The sequence below is a fragment of the Urocampus carinirostris genome, chromosome 9 (assembly GCF_059441175.1).
Source record: "Urocampus carinirostris isolate Australia breed hairy pipefish chromosome 9, RoL_Ucar_1.0, whole genome shotgun sequence".
Classification (NCBI taxonomy): Eukaryota; Metazoa; Chordata; class Actinopteri; order Syngnathiformes; family Syngnathidae; genus Urocampus; species Urocampus carinirostris.
The window spans coordinates 30,629,308-30,647,331 of NC_142357.1; positions in this window are offsets into that span (position 1 = coordinate 30,629,308).

Below are 18,024 nucleotides of genomic sequence, written 5' to 3' on the forward strand. Positions count from 1 at the left end.
TGACTTGACTTGACTTGGAACTCGGCATTTAATGGCTTGATACTGTACTTGCCAAATGATGTTATACACCGAATAGTTGAGCTTATAATTCTGTTTGGTATTTCAAAGATTTCACATAGTCATTGGTTTGGATAGATCCGGTAACCACTAGGGTCATACGGGCACCATTTCCTATGGTGTGTCTTGGGCAAGTATAGCTTGGTGGTGCCCGTCTCTCTCCAGGCCAACATATATTTCCACCCGGTCTCGAACCTTGGATCTTTCAAACGTTAAATGCACGTGCTAACCACGGCACTGCAGAAACACCTAAGAACTCAAGATATTTCTTCATTAATAAACCAGTGGACAGCATACTGGCATACTGTGTTAGATGTTGTACTGAAAAATAGTTATTAGTTAGTTATTAATTATTTCATTTTCAAAGTAACTTAATTACCCACTCCAGAATACTTCCTTTTTTTCTTAACTTCTTTATACAACACAATAATTCGTAATATAATGCATCAAAGCAAGTGAGCCGTTTGAGAGTCTTGAATGAGTTGAGCCGAAAAAGCCGGTTCTCTAAAAAGAGATGGACTTTTCACCACACAACTCGAGATCGGCGTGCAGACGAAAACTCGAACCGCGAGACCAAAACAACATCTGCCGGATCTGCCTGACGAAAAGTTTGGAGTGCGGTAAATCTTTGTTTAAAAAAATGTTATCGGGTAATAATGACAATTTTGTGTCAAAAAAGTGGCATCCCGGGGACGCAGGTTAATTTGAGACTATGCGCCCCCAGCAAAAAATGATACGTCTAGGATGCAGGGACGCGGGCAAACGAGAAAACTGTCAGTCTTGTCTTGTTTTTACATGTGAAACATTTTTTTTGCATGAATAATAGGTTAAACAACTGCATACAATCTCCAAGCCATAGGTTACCCACTCCTTATATATACACCAATACTACACAGCAATGCCAATTGCCATGAGTAAAACATGGCGGAAAAAGATTTCATTGAGACATTATTGCGTTTAATTAATGCGAGATTATCAATCTTGCAAATGTTGTCTCGTAATTGATATTCGTTCACTTAGAGCAGGGGTCGGGAACCTTTTTGACTCAAAGAGCCATAAAAGCAAAATATGTTAATTTTATTTTGGGAAAGAGCCACACCCTATATTATGAGACAAATCTACTAAATTGCTAAACCCGCGCCCCAGACAAAAGCTTAGTCTTCAGCACATTTATTTTTGATGATTTGATAAAAATTATGAAAAGAAAATAATGCCAGAGCCCGTGTCCCAAAATCAACAAACATACCACTTTAAACTTGTCTCTTTCTTGCAATTACTCAAGATCGGTTACACTCATTTTGACCCTTTTTTCCAACATATTGGTTTCAAAACCAGATGCAAGCATTTATTTTGGAAAAAGGTCACAACATTCTGAGAACAGGGAGCCTGATGTGCTTACTTTTGGCGCAGACGGAGTAGGGCGAGAGACGGGAGGGAGTGCTTGCACTTTTTGCATAGCTCCACCCATCCCTCCCACTCACCCAATCAAATAACTAAGTTCTCTTCCGGTGTTTTCGCATATTTACAATTTGTTCCGTAGTTTCATCAAAAAGTATCCGAACACTGAAAACAGATTATGTAGTGAGCTTTTATATAAAGGATTCTTTAGCGTCGTACAGCCAAAACGAGTTTTATTTTGTGTGGCACCTTGGCTGTAAATCGTAGTGAAAACGTGCCCTATATATTCTGAAAAGTACTGCTATTAGTATCAGCTTGGGTTTGGCTTTGCGTGTGTCAGGATTAATGGCTCAAGTTTTGAACGAAATGGAGAAAATTTGCATGCAATTAAATGTGTCTCTGAGCCACAGATACTCATAGAAAGAGCCATATTTGGCTCGCGAGCCATAGGTAGGTTCCCGACCCCTGACTTAGAGGCTGCCGGTACTTGTAAATGGACATTCTTTATTATTTAGTATTAGAGGAGGGGGTTACGATGACAATATATGTGTATTATTTGGTATTGCAACATCCTGGAAGGGTGATTGCCTCATCTGAGGTCCCTTCTCAAGGTTTCTTCTTTTTCCTCATGTAGAGGTTTTTGAGTTTTTCCTCGCCTTCATGTTGGTTTTGGATCAGGGGATGGTGTAATAACAGTCTGCAGTTTGCAATAGTCTGTGGTCTGTGCAGCCCTTTAAAACTCCCAGTGATAAAGGGCTATAAAAATAAACATGACTTGACTTGACGATCTACCAGTTGGTCATGGAATGAAGGGCGTAGAGTATTGAAATTATTAATGTTTATAAAATAAAATTAAATATTAAGCTAAAATGCAAAGAGTGTTTAATGCTTAATAGCCATCCATCCATTATCCGCTCCACTTATCCTGACTAGGGTCTCGGGGTAATGCTGAGTAGTTCAAATGAAAGATATATTTATCATCTATCATTCATTTATATCAATATGCCTTAAAAATGCTAGAATAAACAAATTATATTTTTATAATTTAATGTTATGTTAGAATTTTGATTATTTAGCAACAATCTATGCGTTTTGACTAAAACATTTTATTTTCTTTAAAAGGATATACAGTGGAACCTCGCTAGTTCGCAGTTCCGCGTTTGCGGGTTCAGAGCTTCGCGGCTCTAAAAAATATACCTTACCTTCTCAATAAAAGCTTTTATTGACTTGATGCCATTGTGCGCGAGCTTATGTCAACTGAGGACATGGTGTGGACACTCTTATTGTGAAGGGGAGGGGGAGGCCCTGAGACAATGCTTAGTCATGTTGAGTTACCGCTTCGCTCACCCCCTCTCCTTTAATTCCTCCCACCTGACCCCTTTCTCATGTGGCGCTCAGTTTATCATGGAGGAACTCGGCGACGCGACGTAAGTATATTCTCTTCTGTCACATTTCATCTCAAGTTTGACTTTTTTATACCAAAAGCGAGCGGTTGTTTGTACTACCCAAACACGGCTAATTGTGTGTGGTTTCGTGTATCTGTTGTAAAAGCCGTTCGATGCCGCTAGCTAAAGTATGTTGTTATTGTCAGAAGGTAGCTATTTTTCTCTGACTAAAATGAACACAGACCATTTTTTTAACTGTTGTTTCCCAAAACGCTTCACAAAAACTCATCAAATATCACATTTTCACTGTTTTTATTTTCAATATGTAACCGGTAGTGTTAACAAGCAAAATAAACAGCGATTGCTGCATGTGGTTAAGAGCGGTTAACACAATCATACTGAATGGTTGGTAGTGGTTTCGCCGCAGTCCTATTCAGTGTACATACAACATATTTTACAGTTTTTTTTTTTGTTATAACATGAATTTCACTCTCTCTCTCTCTACCCGTATTCTATATGGTGTACTGTAAACAGGGGGGGGGGGGGTATACTGTATACCTGTATACGTTTTTTTAAGCATTTTTGAGGGGGCGCCACTACTTCGCAGATTTTCAGTTTTCGCGGGTGGTCTTGGTTCCCATTAACCGCGATAACCGAGGGATTACTGTAGTGTATTTTTTAGCACCTCCTAATAATAAATTCTTTGTTCATTGAATATTTATTTGAATAATGGGCAAACTTTAGCTGTCATATATACTTTTTTTTAAAAACACTAGTTGGTCAAAACATTTGTTTACATCACATGAGCGCACCTTAAGGTAGCTGACATTGATTACCGATGTAATGCACCTGTGCCCGCTCCATTGGCGCCAACTGCCTCGGACTCTGATTGGCTTCCTGTCCCTATTTTAACCCATTCCTTTCTGTCACCTGTGGTCAGTCCGTCTGCGAAACTCAGTTTACACTAAGCAAGCTTTTTTCGACCCCCACCTGTTTTTGCTCCCGTCTGTTCCTCAGCTTCAACCCATTTTTTGATCCTGACCACGTCTACTCTCCTTTCCTGCCATTCGACCAATTTCTGATACGACCACGTTTTTTGCTCTCCTGTCCCGGCTACTGACCCGTTTTTTTTTTTTCCGTTCCTGACACCGCCATCGCTCGCCACAGAAGTCCCACTTCCGCGTTCAGAGCGACCTGTTTCCCGCGTCCAGCAACCCTTTCCTTTCTTCCAATAAAACTGAGAGAAAAGTAACGCAAGTGGGTCCTGTCTCCATTCTGGTCCTGACGATTGTTAGCAATCTTGCTGCTAAGGCTACCTACCCCTCAAAAAACCAAAACCTCGTGAAAGGAAGTAGAAATAAGAAAAATTGTGTCTATGGTTACTTTGAATTGCCGTAGCTCGTAATCTTCCTTGTGCTCCATAGCACTCGTTTTCTGTTGCACTACACATAACAGTGACATCAAACGGCTCGATCTAACACAGTGTCCCTTTAATTCCTTCACTGCCATGAATCTATTTTACATGCTCTTATTTTGAAGCAGCGATCACATAACTTGTCTATAAAAGCCCTTGAGATAATCACGCCGTCTGTTCTTTTGTGAGCAATCCTTCTTTGAAGACGGTAAACATTAAAAAAAACAAAACGCTGTTGTGTTCCTTTTTACCGGTTTTCGCCCTTTATCTCCATTTAGAACGACAGGAACATGTTTGTTTAACGATTCCGAGCACAGTGTATCAACCCCCCCGATCAATATTTGATGACGCGGGCGGTTTTCACTCAACACCTAGTCCAAACTATTAACGCCGACTTCAGATCTCTGGCGTGAAATCTCATTGAAAGGCGCTACCTTTCATTTTTCCACAGAGAAGCGTATTACCGTACAAGTTATCCTTAATGAGCAAACGGCGTTTGTGCAGAATTGCAAATGTGTCGAAACTGGAAGTTCATCCTGATTCATTTTAGATGAAGCGCCTGGAGAGATTCCTTATAAATATTCATGGGCTGATAATTACAGGAAGCGGCCAAATATATGACTATACTTTTAAGTGAAAAGCAATGTCAAATGTAAACATGTGCAATATGTGATAGCCTTAATTAGCGTAATACATTTAGCCGGCTACCGCAAACACCATAAAGGCGATTAATAACCTTAGAACACGTCGAGCAAGGCTCTAGAACGTGAATATTTCATAACCGCTCGGCGTAATTTGGAGCGCCTGGTAATGAAAAAGCAATTCATTGAACTTGAATCAGTAAATTTGTCTTTTCCTGCATTGGTTAGCTGATGGTAATTTCAGAATTTTGTATGTATTACAAACCTTCGTCCCTTCTTAGAATCAAAATGTAATATTAACAGTTGATTGGTTATTACTGAGGCAGCACGGCACTTGAGTGGTTAGTGCGTCGGCGGCACAGTTCTGAGGTCATTGGATTAAAGCTTCCTGTGTGGAGTTTGCATGTTCTCCCGTCCTTGTGTGAATTCCTTCCGAGCACTCCAGATTCCTCCCACATTCCAAAAACACGCATGTCAAGTTAATTGGCCGGTTCAAATTGTCGCTAGGTATGAATTAGCAAGCAATATGTCTGTCTCTGTGTGCCCTGTGACTGGCGGGCAACCAGTTCTGGGGGTCCCCTGCCCACTGCCCGAAGACAGCTGTGATGGGCTCTAGCACCCTGACAACCCTACCCAAGATAAGCAGTGCAGATAATGGATGGATGGATGGTTAATACTGGCCCCAGGGGTGGATTGATCCACCCAAAGTTCATCATGGCTCTGGATGTTGTGGGCGTGTCATGGTTGACATGCTTCTGCAATATCACGTTGACATCAGGGACAGTGCCTCTGGACTGGCAATCAGGGGTGGTGGTCCCCCTTTCAAGAAGGAGGACCATAGAGTGTGTACCAACTACGGTGGAACCCCGGTTTTCGAACGCCTCTCAGTTCGAACAAATCGGTTCTCGACCCAAAATTTTGAGAAATTCTTGCTTCGCTTTTCATTCCAAAAAATCAGAGTTCGAACGCCGGTACGCTATGGGCGATGCTGAGCGGCGTACAGGTGTAGATTTCCCCCACCCCTCGTGAAGAACTGTTGTCACGTGACCGCGCACTTTTTTTTTGCTTTCGTTTTTAATATCGGTGAACAGAGTGTTTTAACCCCTAATTATGCCTCGGAAGAAAAATTGCTACAGGTGAAAAAAGAAGAGTAGTGCGTACAACTATTGCATTTAAGAAAGAAATAATAGAAAAATATGAAGAAGATGTGCGAGTTTCCCTTCTTTCGAGGGAATAGAGCATGGCTTCTGCAGACCACCACAAAGGTGAGAAATCCTATTCATAAATATTTTCTTTATCCTTTAACCGCTCACCACTTGTTGTGGAGACCCCGGTGCTAAATGACGTGTAAACGACCTGATTTTTTTATTTTTACACGTTCATGTTAGCGTAATCTTTCGTACGGAAGATTACGCCAACGCGAACGTACGATTAGCCTGGGTTAGCTTCATGTTTACGGTCATGGTAAACATTTAGGGTGTTGGAACGGATCAAAACGATTTTACATTACTTTTAATGGGAAAAACGTTTTTCGGTGATTGACCAAATCGGTTTTCAAACAGGGTTCTGGAGCGGATTATGGTCGAGAACCGAGGTTCCACTGTATAGGGAAATCACACTTCTCATCCACCCCGGTAAAGTCTACTCAGGGGGAATGGAGAGGAGGGTCCGTCAGGAAGTCAAATCTTTGATTCAGGTGGGGCAGTTCTGGTTTTTGTCCAAGCTGTGGAACAGTTGACCAGCTCTTCACACTGCAGGGTCCTTGAGGGTGCATGGATATTTTCCGGTCTGGTCTACATGTGTTTTATGTACTTAAAGAAAAGCTTGGACTGTATGACCAGTGCTGGTCTGTTCGGGTGTAGAAGGTACTGAGCCAAGAGGCAAAGCTCTCGATTTACTGGTTGATCTCCGTTTCTACCCTCAACGTTGGTCATGACCAAAAGAAATTGATTCTGGATATGAACGGCTGAAATGACTTTACTCTGCAGGATGGCTGGGCTTCCCACAGAGAAATACGCTTTTCCTATGTGTTGAGAGGATCTAGCTGAGGTGGGTGGGTAAGGATGATAAGGATGCCTCAAGGATGCCTCCCTCTGGACTTTTTCTGGGCATGTCCCACTGGCAGGAGGCCCTGGGGTCAACCCATGACATGCTAGGGAGACTACGTCTCTAGGCCGGCCTGGGAACACCTTGGCACGCTTTTCGATAAACTGAATGAAGTGGCTGGGGATAGGGATGCCTGGGCTTCCCTGCTGAGGCTGCTGCCCTCATGACTCAACACTGGAGGTGATGTATGGATGGATTTGAATTGCTGTTTTGAAAGTTAAAACAGCTTGACCCAAGCACGTAAAGTAGATCCCCGGGATATGACGACCCTGCGCTACAGTGGAATGTGTGGTTAGGGGGACAATACACCCTGTCATATGATGTTTTAACTTGATAGTGTGTAGTAAGTTGTTTTGGGACAGCAGACCCTGGAAGATGAGACCCTGCCTTACCTTGTTTTTACTTCTCGGTGTGGAATAAGACTTTTTTGGACAGTGGTGGGATTATAGACTCCTGGTGAACGGCGACCTCATCTTACCATTTTTAACTTTATGGAATGTTATACAAAGACTTTTTTTACAGCGTGTCCCTTCCTATGTGGTTTGAATAAATTTATTGACACTAATAACAGAAAACAATCATGACAATCTCAACAGCAATTAAGCACATTCACAATATTATATTCCAATATGACGTTTTTAACAGCAAACACAATGTGAGGTTTGAACAACCCTTCTCGAAAATCTTATTAGCAATCAAGCATATTCACAATTTCATTATATAACATCTTTGTGACATCAAGACCAAAAACAATCAAAATAAAACTTTGCAGCAGACATGCATATGTACACTTGCATTTTTAAGACGTCTGTGATGTTGGTTGAGAGTATCTTAAAAAGCTGGTTTGCTATTGGTTTGAGTCATTGCATCGTGAATATTCTATCGGCCTAATTACTTCCCACAATCCCTTTCCCTTTATATACCCATCCAATTATAAGCACCACTTATGCTCAATAGTGTCCAAGGCATGATGGAGCCCATCCCAGCTAGCTTCAGTTGATAATGTTGTGTGCTTCTTCACGACTTTGTGAGTGTGATACAATACTGTATTTTTTATACTGTATGTATTCCGTAAGAGTCCTAAGCAATGTTCCCTCTAATTTTCCTTACGGGTCTGAGTGTTCACGCAAAGTCGGTGAGCAACGCTTGAAACAACAGTGAGCCACCATAATCCCAAGTGTGGCAAGATAATTCATTATCAAACATGTCCAAAACTTGACATCCAGTTACATTTTGCTGAGTTTCCGGCAATGCAAAATTATTTTTCTCTTTTGAATGAATTGACTCATGTACGATTGCAAAGGTTGTACGGCCTACAAACACAGTTTGTTCTTACAATTCTTTCACAAGATATCCATTTATTTTTATTTCCTGATATATTTTGTCGCATAATATTAACATTTTTTGGGGCTTATTTAGTCGGTTGTAAGATACAGAACTGTACTTAATCACATATTTTAGTGGAAGTACAATGTTGGCAACAAGATTCACTTGATATAATTGGAAATTATTTGAATGCAACACAAACTTTTTTTTCTTTTTTCCGCGTTTTTTCTACTCTTTTAAAATTCCTTTAAAACAATCTCATTGTGTTTATTTTTTCCTAGCTGTTACTTTTTTCTTTATGTTCTCTGTTTACTTTTTTCCTACATTTCTTTCTTTTCTTTTTTTCTGGCTTTTTTCTAAATTTTTCCTTCTTTTTTTCTCTTCCTTTTGTTTCTTTTTTTATAAGCTTTTCACTACTTTTTCATTTTGGTATTTTTTTCTTTCTTGTTCTATTCCCCCCTTTTTTAAGTCATTTTGTGCATAGTTTTACATGATATTTGGTCATGTTGGGATTAAAGAAGAAAAAACAACCTAAAGAGCCGTTTAGGACCCGGAAGAGCCGGTTCCTTTTAGTGAGCCGAGCCGAAGAAGCCGGTTCTCTACTAACTTTGCTCAACTTTGTTCTACTTCGACTTGACTTCAAAATACTGCAATTAGGACACAACGTCAGGGGAACCAGTGTATTTTTACCTTCATGCACTGTCACTTTGACTTAAGTTGCCTCTTAATTAGTAATTTTGAGCCCTCATTTTTGTGCGCTGGCTAGATTTTTTTTGCGCTGAGAATGTGCAAGCAGTGCGTAATTGCGCACGCGCGCAGCTTAGAGGGAACACTGCATGCTAGCTTCAGTTCGTAATGTTGTGTGCTCTGTCACGACTTTGCGAGTCTGTGATACAAAACTGTATTTTTTATACTGTATGTATTCCGAGTCTTAAGGTTTGCAGTCATGCTAAAGGTGAAAGAAAAAGGACGGAAACAAAGTCTACAATTATACAATGAATACATAGAAGTGACATTAATCTCTAACTTCGAAAAGAGCCAAAGCTGTTACTGACAACAGGGACATTCGCTAGATTTATCCCCCACCATACGGCAACTTCACTTTGCAATTCACACCTCACAACAAATGTATTTTACTCATATTTGTCATACCCTGGGGGTCTACTCTACAGTTTATGCCTTCTAAAACCCGAACTTACTGTTATAGTGTGCTATAACGTGCAAAATCTGGAGACAAGCCACTGCTCGTTCTCCCTAGTGATTCACAAACCTCTCACCACGTTTTTAAGTGGCTCTATGAAGTTGAACAAAGCAGCATTAACTCAGCCCGAGTTCTACAAAGGGTATCCTTTAACCCCGTTGGCAACTTACCGTTGCTGTATTAAATGGGAGACATTCAATCTTGGCACAGAGGAAACAAATGTCTCGGCACGCAAAGTATTTGGCTCTTACGGTCGCTTTACATACTGCTCGCGCCCAGAAGAAGGAATTAAATCACCGGATTTGCATGTGTTTATAAACGCGATGAATATTGCAAACAAATACAGTATAGCACAAAGTAAAGCTGTTTCAAAGCATTGGATCAATCAAATGGAGATTGTTGTTTTATTGTTTGCGAGATGTTCATTTAACTCATTAGCGGTGTTGGGCACGTTACTTTCAAAAAGTTGTATGTCAAAGAAATTGACATTTTCTGAGCAGTATTCTAATTAATTCAATAGAGGCGAATCGGTAGTTGTGTTATAGAACCTTGTAATGTTTACTGCTCCTCACCAGCAACAGATTTATCCTACACTTGAAGCACAACAAAAAGAAACAGTAAAAGATAATGATCGGCAGTTCACAATATAAAGTGAGTTTAATAAATCAAATCTAACTTGAATGGTCTGTTGTAGAGATGGGACTTCCGACTCTTTTTAGAGAACCAACTTTTTTAGTTTGGCACACTAAAAGGAGTCTTCTCTTTCGGCCCCCGAATGGGTCTTTGGTTTTTTTTTTGTTGATCGATCCATATACCATCATCTATTATGTATTGTCATGAATGACCTAAAAAGGTAGAATATAAAGCAAAATTAACACTTAAACATTATCCCTGAAAGACAGAAAACATAAATTAATAGATTAATAAATATACAAAGAAAATGATAAAATACTTAACAATTTTATACCCAACAAATTCAAAGTCAACAGCACGGAATCCCTGAAAAAAATGTCTACCGGCCCGCGGCCTCCGTGATAGAAATTAATAATATGTGGCTCACCAGTAAGGTTGATCACAGTATAAAATTAATTTGTATGAAAAAAAAAATACTGTTTCACCAGATGATGGCAGTAGCCCTTTGGTCATCTTGGCTTTCAGTGAGCCCACCGATTTCCAACATGCCTATTGCAAATAAAAAAAGGAAAGTTGACTGTGAGGGCTGCCGCTTCCAGTAGAAGTAGAAATCGGAGTACCTTTCCCCCTGAATCCGAAACAACAGCGTCTGCCTAATTTGCCAAGAGACGTCGGCTGTTTCCAAACCTCGTAGTATGAAGAGGCACTGCCAGAAGAAACCAACCGACAACAAATAGCGAATTGGAAAAGAACGCTGTGAAAATGTGAAGCAACTGGAAGCCGTTTTAACGGTGCAGAGGCGGGTCAAATGAAGATGCGACAAAGACGAGCTACGAGGTGACGACACTGATCGCCAAGAACTGCACAGCTTTCATGGAGGGTGAATTTAATAAAGACTGTTCAAGGAATGCCACGCTGAATAGTCGGCTTTCACACATTTTAGCTTACCAAATCTGGCCCGCTTTATGAAAAGTTTAGACGACCCTGCCCCGGCATTTAACAAAGAGACCCGGAGATAAATAAGAAAAAATATAGACGAATAAACTGCTGCTCCAAAAAAATTAAAGTCAATGAGTTGATCATCAAGATCTTAGGGTGCAACTCTTCACACGAATGGCTTTATTACCTGAAGGCTTGATGACATCATTCATTGATAGCGCATTCTCAATGTCTTCCTAAAGCGAGAAATCACACCCTTTATTGTTTTTGTGTCTTATTATGGCGAGCTGCCGCCGTCTGATAGAGACAAACAAGCGTGATGAATGGCTTTTGTTTGTCACGTTATTAGAAAAAAACACGTTCCTGGCACTCTCATTACGGAAAGACAGCTCGGCAGACAAAGACAAGTGGGAAGTTCACTTAATATGCATTATGCGGGGTAGAAAAGTGAAAAGAAGATACAAACAATTATAGGACGTGTGTTTTTTTCGATCTATTTCAATCAAGTTCACTTACTTGGTGACTGTAGAGGAAATGTGGCAGGAATAGAAAGGTTATTTTAAGGGCCAGGATTAAATATGTGTAAAACCGAATCATACAAGATTAAACAGAAGGTTGATTCATCCATAAAAGCATTTATATTCTGTTTTATTTTAAATACATGTACTGATAATCTATTCAACGTTTACAGTGAAGAAAATAGGTATTTGAACACCCTGCTATTTATTTTATTTCCCTCACTTAAAAGTCATGGAGGGATCAGACATTTTCATTGTGGGTGCATTTCCACTGTGAGAGAGATAGACTAAAAGGAAAAATCCAGAAATCACAATGCACACATTTTTGTAACATTTTTTTTTTTTTGTGTTACAACTGAAAATAAGTATTTGAACAGCTATGTATTATGTGGAGTGCAACCAAAAATGTGTCCAAGGAAGATTGCAAACTACAGGGACTGATAGTGAGCAAAAAGCACAATTTTTTTCCATTTTTTTATAGTACTTTTTTTTTTAAAGAGTAAAAATAGGGAAAAATAATTAAGAACAAGAGCCAAAAATAGAAAAACATGAATAAAAGAAAAGTAGTGGAAAATAAAGCAAAAGAAGGAAAATGGAATAAAGAAAAAAGCAAAGACAAATGAAAAAACACAATTTTCTCTTTTTTTTGTTTCTCTTTTTTGAGTCTTACTTTTTTCCCCCATTCCTTTTTTTTAAATGTTCTTTTGTCTCAAGTTTTACTTTTTATCCCATTTCTCTTTTTTTCTTTTTAATGTTTTCTTTCTAGTCCATTTTCCTTTTAATTATATTGTTTTTTTTTAATTTTCCCTTTTCTTTTTTATTCCTCTTCCTTTCAAAAGTAATTGGAGCATCTTGATCACTTTGAGACTGTATTTTGTCTTCCTCTGTTGTGCTTTTAGGACTCGTTTTCAGGGGTTAGACAGAATACAGAGACATATAGTGGGCAAATACCCACAGTCCCTTTAACTTTCACATTAAGGCAGGGGCTCAAACTATCATACTGGGCAAGCAATTGGCCCCTGGGTCAAGAATTTGAGAACCCTGGTGTAGTAGGATTATATTACGGTGTTGGTACCAGTCGACAGTGTTGGGAGTAACGGCGTTATATTTTCAGTAACGTGGTAACCTACGCAATTATTTTTTCTGCCATTACAACGCCGTTACCGTTACTGACAGTTCAAGTTGGTCCCTTACTTTGGCTGTAAAACACCGACAATAGCGTTTCCCCGCACACCCAATTTTTTCACTCAAGTTGTTTACGTCACGCCTTTTCAGATCATGTCACCTTTCAACATAATGACTACCATATGGTTGGATAACGATCACCGGTGTAGTATTTACTATTGTGTGGAAGGAAAAAGCAAATGAGGGCCCATTCGCAGAAATGTTGATCACTCCTTGCTCAAGTGGTTTCCTGACAAAACATCTCTATGAGATGGCTCTTGGAAGTGAATAAAGGGACTATGCTTCCCACCAATCAACAGCTGGTTTCCTCCGAGAAGCCTTTTTTCTCTTATGATTGGTCAATATGCATGCTTGGGGGATTCTGTGTTGTTGAGCATAAAAAAAAGGTTAGAATTGTTTGGTATTTATCTTTTTTTGTAGTATTATAAATACATTAATTTAATCTTCTGTGTTCTTTCAATGTTGATGTGTTTACAGGGTTGGGTAGGGTTACTTTAACTCAATTACTTTCAATTACTTTTGGATTACTCCAATACCAAATGTGCTAATAAAAGACAAAAGAAACTAAATATGAATACAATTATGACTCACATCACATGGTAAGCTTTCTCTCCTGGCTTTGATCTCTTTGATCTCCGGCAAAACGAACATAAAATGCGACAGAAACAAAATGAAAATAAATCCAAGCAGCTTGCCAACATCATTGTTGCCGTTCCATGTATTCCGTTACTCCCCAAGCCTGCACAAAATTGAGTCATTTTATTCATACTTAGTTTCTTTTGTCTTTTATTAGCATATTTGGTATTGGAGTAATCCAAAAGTAATTGAAAGTAATCAAGTTAAAGTAACCCTACCCAACCCTGTGTGTTTATATAAAATGTAAAATGTATTTTGTTTTCTTTTATGCCTTTTTCCTTTGTTATTGTATTTTATCTTATGTTTCTTCTTTTCTATATTTGTCTCTTTTTATTTCCTTTTCCCCCTCTTTTTAAACCATTCCATGCATGATGCTACATAATAATTGGTAATGAAGGGATTAAAGCCACAGACAACCTAAAAAGCCGTTTGGTACCCGAAACAGCTGGCTATTTTAGGTGAGCAAAGCCAAAATAACGGTTCTCTAAAAATAGTCAAAATGACCATCTCTAGTAAACTCCGGTCCAAGACAGTGTAATGTATTTGCTCAGAAAATATAACATTTTTTGACATACAGCTTGTTTTTTAAGTAATAGAAGTATTTACTTCTGGTTTGGTCACTCTAAGTCTCTGTAGTTTGTATTTCTCTTTGTGCTTATAAGTAGTCGTCTCGTACTAAAAAAAATAAGCATTTCATAAGATATTATGCTCGATAAAGATATATAAAGTGATGTTTAACCTACTTTTGGAAGATGAGCTTCAAGAGTTAGGCGACTTCCTCCTCTGTGGTAAAAAAGTGGGCAAAGAAAAGCGATCCAACCTTTTTCTCATCCTCATCAAACTTCCTCATTCCACTTTCATTTCAAATGAAACGGCTCACCTCTTCTGTATGTCAAAAAAGGAATTGCCAAACAAAATAGAGACATACAGTGGTCAAGTATTATGGAGCTACCCTTTAAAGTTGCATTTTGAAACATTGTAAGCATACAATTACACAAATCAGGCACTTGGGTGAATGCCTTTTGACTAATAGAGTATGTCATGAAGAAGTTGTGGAAAATAGAATGAGAGGAAGGCCCAAATATGGTTGGGTGGATCGGGAAAAACATGCTCTGGCTGTTAGGTCAGTTAATCTAATGGATGCAAGAGTGTGTGTTAGGGATGCATGTCAATTGACGAAGGATAATTATGAATGACTATATCCACTCATATAATATGGAGGGGGTAAACCAGTCTATGCTTTTGATGAAGGCTTGCATGACATAGCAACTCACCCCTTGTGCTGTGGGCCTAATGTTCGGTGTCAGGTTGGGAAGAGCAAAGAATGTTTAGTGATTTTGTTTTGAATTAGTTGATGAAGTTATCAAATAATTAAATAATGAAGAGATTTGCATTTTTTATGGTTGGCGTCATTTGTAAGAAGCTCGCACCCCATCATTTGATATTATATTTCAAAATTCCAATCCCACAATTGCTACACACAAACTTTCAATTTGATTCAAGGTTACACCCTCAAACATTCCTCTTGCCTCCCAAACGCCACCTCTTACATATCTAAAGCTGTTTGTTTACTTCTTCACTGCTCGATAAAAGAGAAACCAAAAAAAAAAACAAAAAAACCTTGGCACGAGTATAAAGTCAGAGGCGCACCCGATAATCCTTGGTGCGAGCACATGTAAAACAACGATAAACATGAAGAATGCGACTCTAAATTATTAACGTCGCTAGCAGGGTGAAAATTCACGACAGCGTTTTGGAAACAAGGTGAAGAAGAACCCACAGCGTCACCGCAGGTAAGAAAGTATTCCAGATATGAGTCAGAGCTGTGAAAAAGCTGTCGGCATGCTGTTAGCGGTGATTGCTATGTCTGGGCCTTATCTCCCTGCATCCACTTAATAGCCTCTGTTAAAGGCACCGCTTGAATTATTTATCAAATTCCGCAGCTCATAAACTCATTTGACCAACAAGTTAAGAGGTACATCCCACCGTTTTTTGATGGTGACAACTCAAGCTGCCGAGCTTTTAGATCAGGGGTCGGGAAACTTTTTGACCCAAAGAGCCATAAAAGCAAAACATGTTTTTAAAAAAAATGCTGAGGCAATTTTTTTTCCATGAAATTTGTCCTTAATAACGGTGTCAAAACAATGTGTATGCAAAGTTCTTCTGTAAAAATGTCACAAGTTACTGCAAACGATAAGCATATCGTCATAATCACTTTCGGTGTAGACTGCACTGAGCGAGAGAGAGAGAGAGAAGGAAGTGCCTTCCGCTGTGTGCAAGGATCCGCCCACCTCTACCGCTCGCCCAATCAAAGTCGTTGGCCAGAGTTTTTATTTATCAGTTTAAATGGTTTCTTATCAAACTTCTGCATTAAGTTGCTTCGGCTTTAAATTGACCAAAATCGGGATGAAATCAGCTGACTTTGGAACGCCACAGAGAGATGAGCAATAGTTACATTTTACTTCGGAACCATATGTACTCATGAAAAGAGCCATATATGGCTCCCGAGCCATAGGTTCCTTACCCCTGTTTTAGATGCTCGACGTGTTTTATGTATAAAATAATCTCCTCACCCCTGGTGCGGTGGATCTGGGTCATCCTCAGACTAGGGTGCTCTACCAGAAGCCTAGGAGTTTGAGGGTTCTGCACAGTATCTTAGTGGTTCCTAGGACTGCACTCTTCTAGACTCAGGTTTCAGAAGTTCCTGGGATCCTTTGGAGCTCTCTTTCAATTTGGGGGTGACTGCCCACACTACAAGAGGGAACACGCTGACCTTTAGCTTCCACATCAGTTGCAGATGCTCGTTCAACCCTCTGTACTCCTCCAGTTTCTTGTTTTCCTTCTTGTTGCTGTTGGTGTCCGCTTAGAAAGCAACATCCATTATTAGAACTCTCTTCTGCTTTGTCACCACCACTATGCTGGGTTAGTCAGGAGCTGCTTGTGAGTACGGAAACTGAAATCCTACAGAATCGTGGCCCTGTGGTTCTTCGCAGCCATCTGTGGTACTTCTATACCATACTGGTTGCAGAGGTTCATTTACACTATCCCAGATACTGGGTTGTGATTCTCTGTGTATGCTGATCCTGTTAGCATCTTACACCCTGCCACGATGTGCTTGACTGTTTTAGGGGTGTCTCTGCACATTCTGCATCTTGTATCTGATCCACTGTGGTAAATCCCGGCCTCTTTTGCTTTTGGGCTTATCGGCAGTTCTTGTGCTTCCATGATCAAATATTATTTGCTGTCCTTCACTCCTGCATTTTCCAGTCACTGGTAGGATTTCTTGATGTCAGCCACCTCCTTTGACAGTGGTACATTCCTTTTAGGTGCTTGTCCTTCCAGTATGTCTGCTCCTCCTCCTCGACACTCTCTTCATGGTTCTCCTGCCTTAGACATCTACTCATTATGTCATCTTTTGTGGCCATTTGTTCAATGTACCTTGGAACTGTAGCGCTTGTGCGGCACAGTTCATGTCATGGGAACCTGTCGTGGGTTCAAATCCAGCTCCAGACTTCCTGTGCGGAGTTTGTATGTTCTCCCCGTGCTTGCGTGGGATTCTTCCGGAAACTCCGGTTTCCTCCCACGTTCCAAAAACATGCATTTCAGGAGAATTGGCCGGTCCAAATTGTCCCTAGGTGTGACTGAGCGAATGAGTTGTCTGTCCCTGTGTGCTTTGCGATTGGCTGGCAACCAGTTCAGGGTGTCCCCTGTCCACTGCCCGGAGATGGCTGGGATGGGCTCCAACATCAAACTGAATCAAACATTTCGTCTTTTCAATCAAAATGATAAAGAATTGCCTTTTTTTGAGGGCCATTATTACCTTAATGTATTCTGATTCATAATCTATTCCCCAATTATTTTTTTATCCTACCCAATTTCAATGTTTGAATTGTTTTGCCGCTCCCGCAGATCAATAATTAACATGAACTAGCGCGCGTCTACCTATTATCACATGCAGTGACCTTCATTTAACAATATATTTTGGTATTAAACAATCGAGACAAAGTCATACACCACGCGCGCTGAATTTGAAACGACCGAGAGGAAATGTCGTTGCCTCTGCGATTCGTTCAGAGGCTCAAAAATCAATCGCCATCACAACAAGGTCTAATGAAAACCCACACGTGGCCACGCTCATCTAAAATGTGGCGTGAATAAGCGTTGAATATTTATAAATGTCTGTGTTCTCTCCAAACAGGATAAGTGACATTGGGATGTACAGTGAGAACACTTAATGCTTGTTTACAGTCGAGACAGGCAGATCATCGTTGTTGTTCTCTTGAGGCCGATGATTCATTTGCTTGTGTGTTGTTGTTTTTTCACAGCACGTCGTCTTTAATCACATTCGGCTTGGTTTACCCAATGTTTGCAGGTGCATAAACAGATGCTAATTTTTGTTTTTGTTTTTTTTGCTGAAGGTGGGTTGCCCTAACCGTCATCCTACTATTATAATAGTGATGTTCCCCTACTTACGACCATTCGACTTACGGAAAACGGTAGATAGGACGATTTTTTTGCGGGATGTCCAAAAATATCCGGACATTGCTATGAGTTGTGTTTTGTATTGTGTGCACCTTTTGAGTAC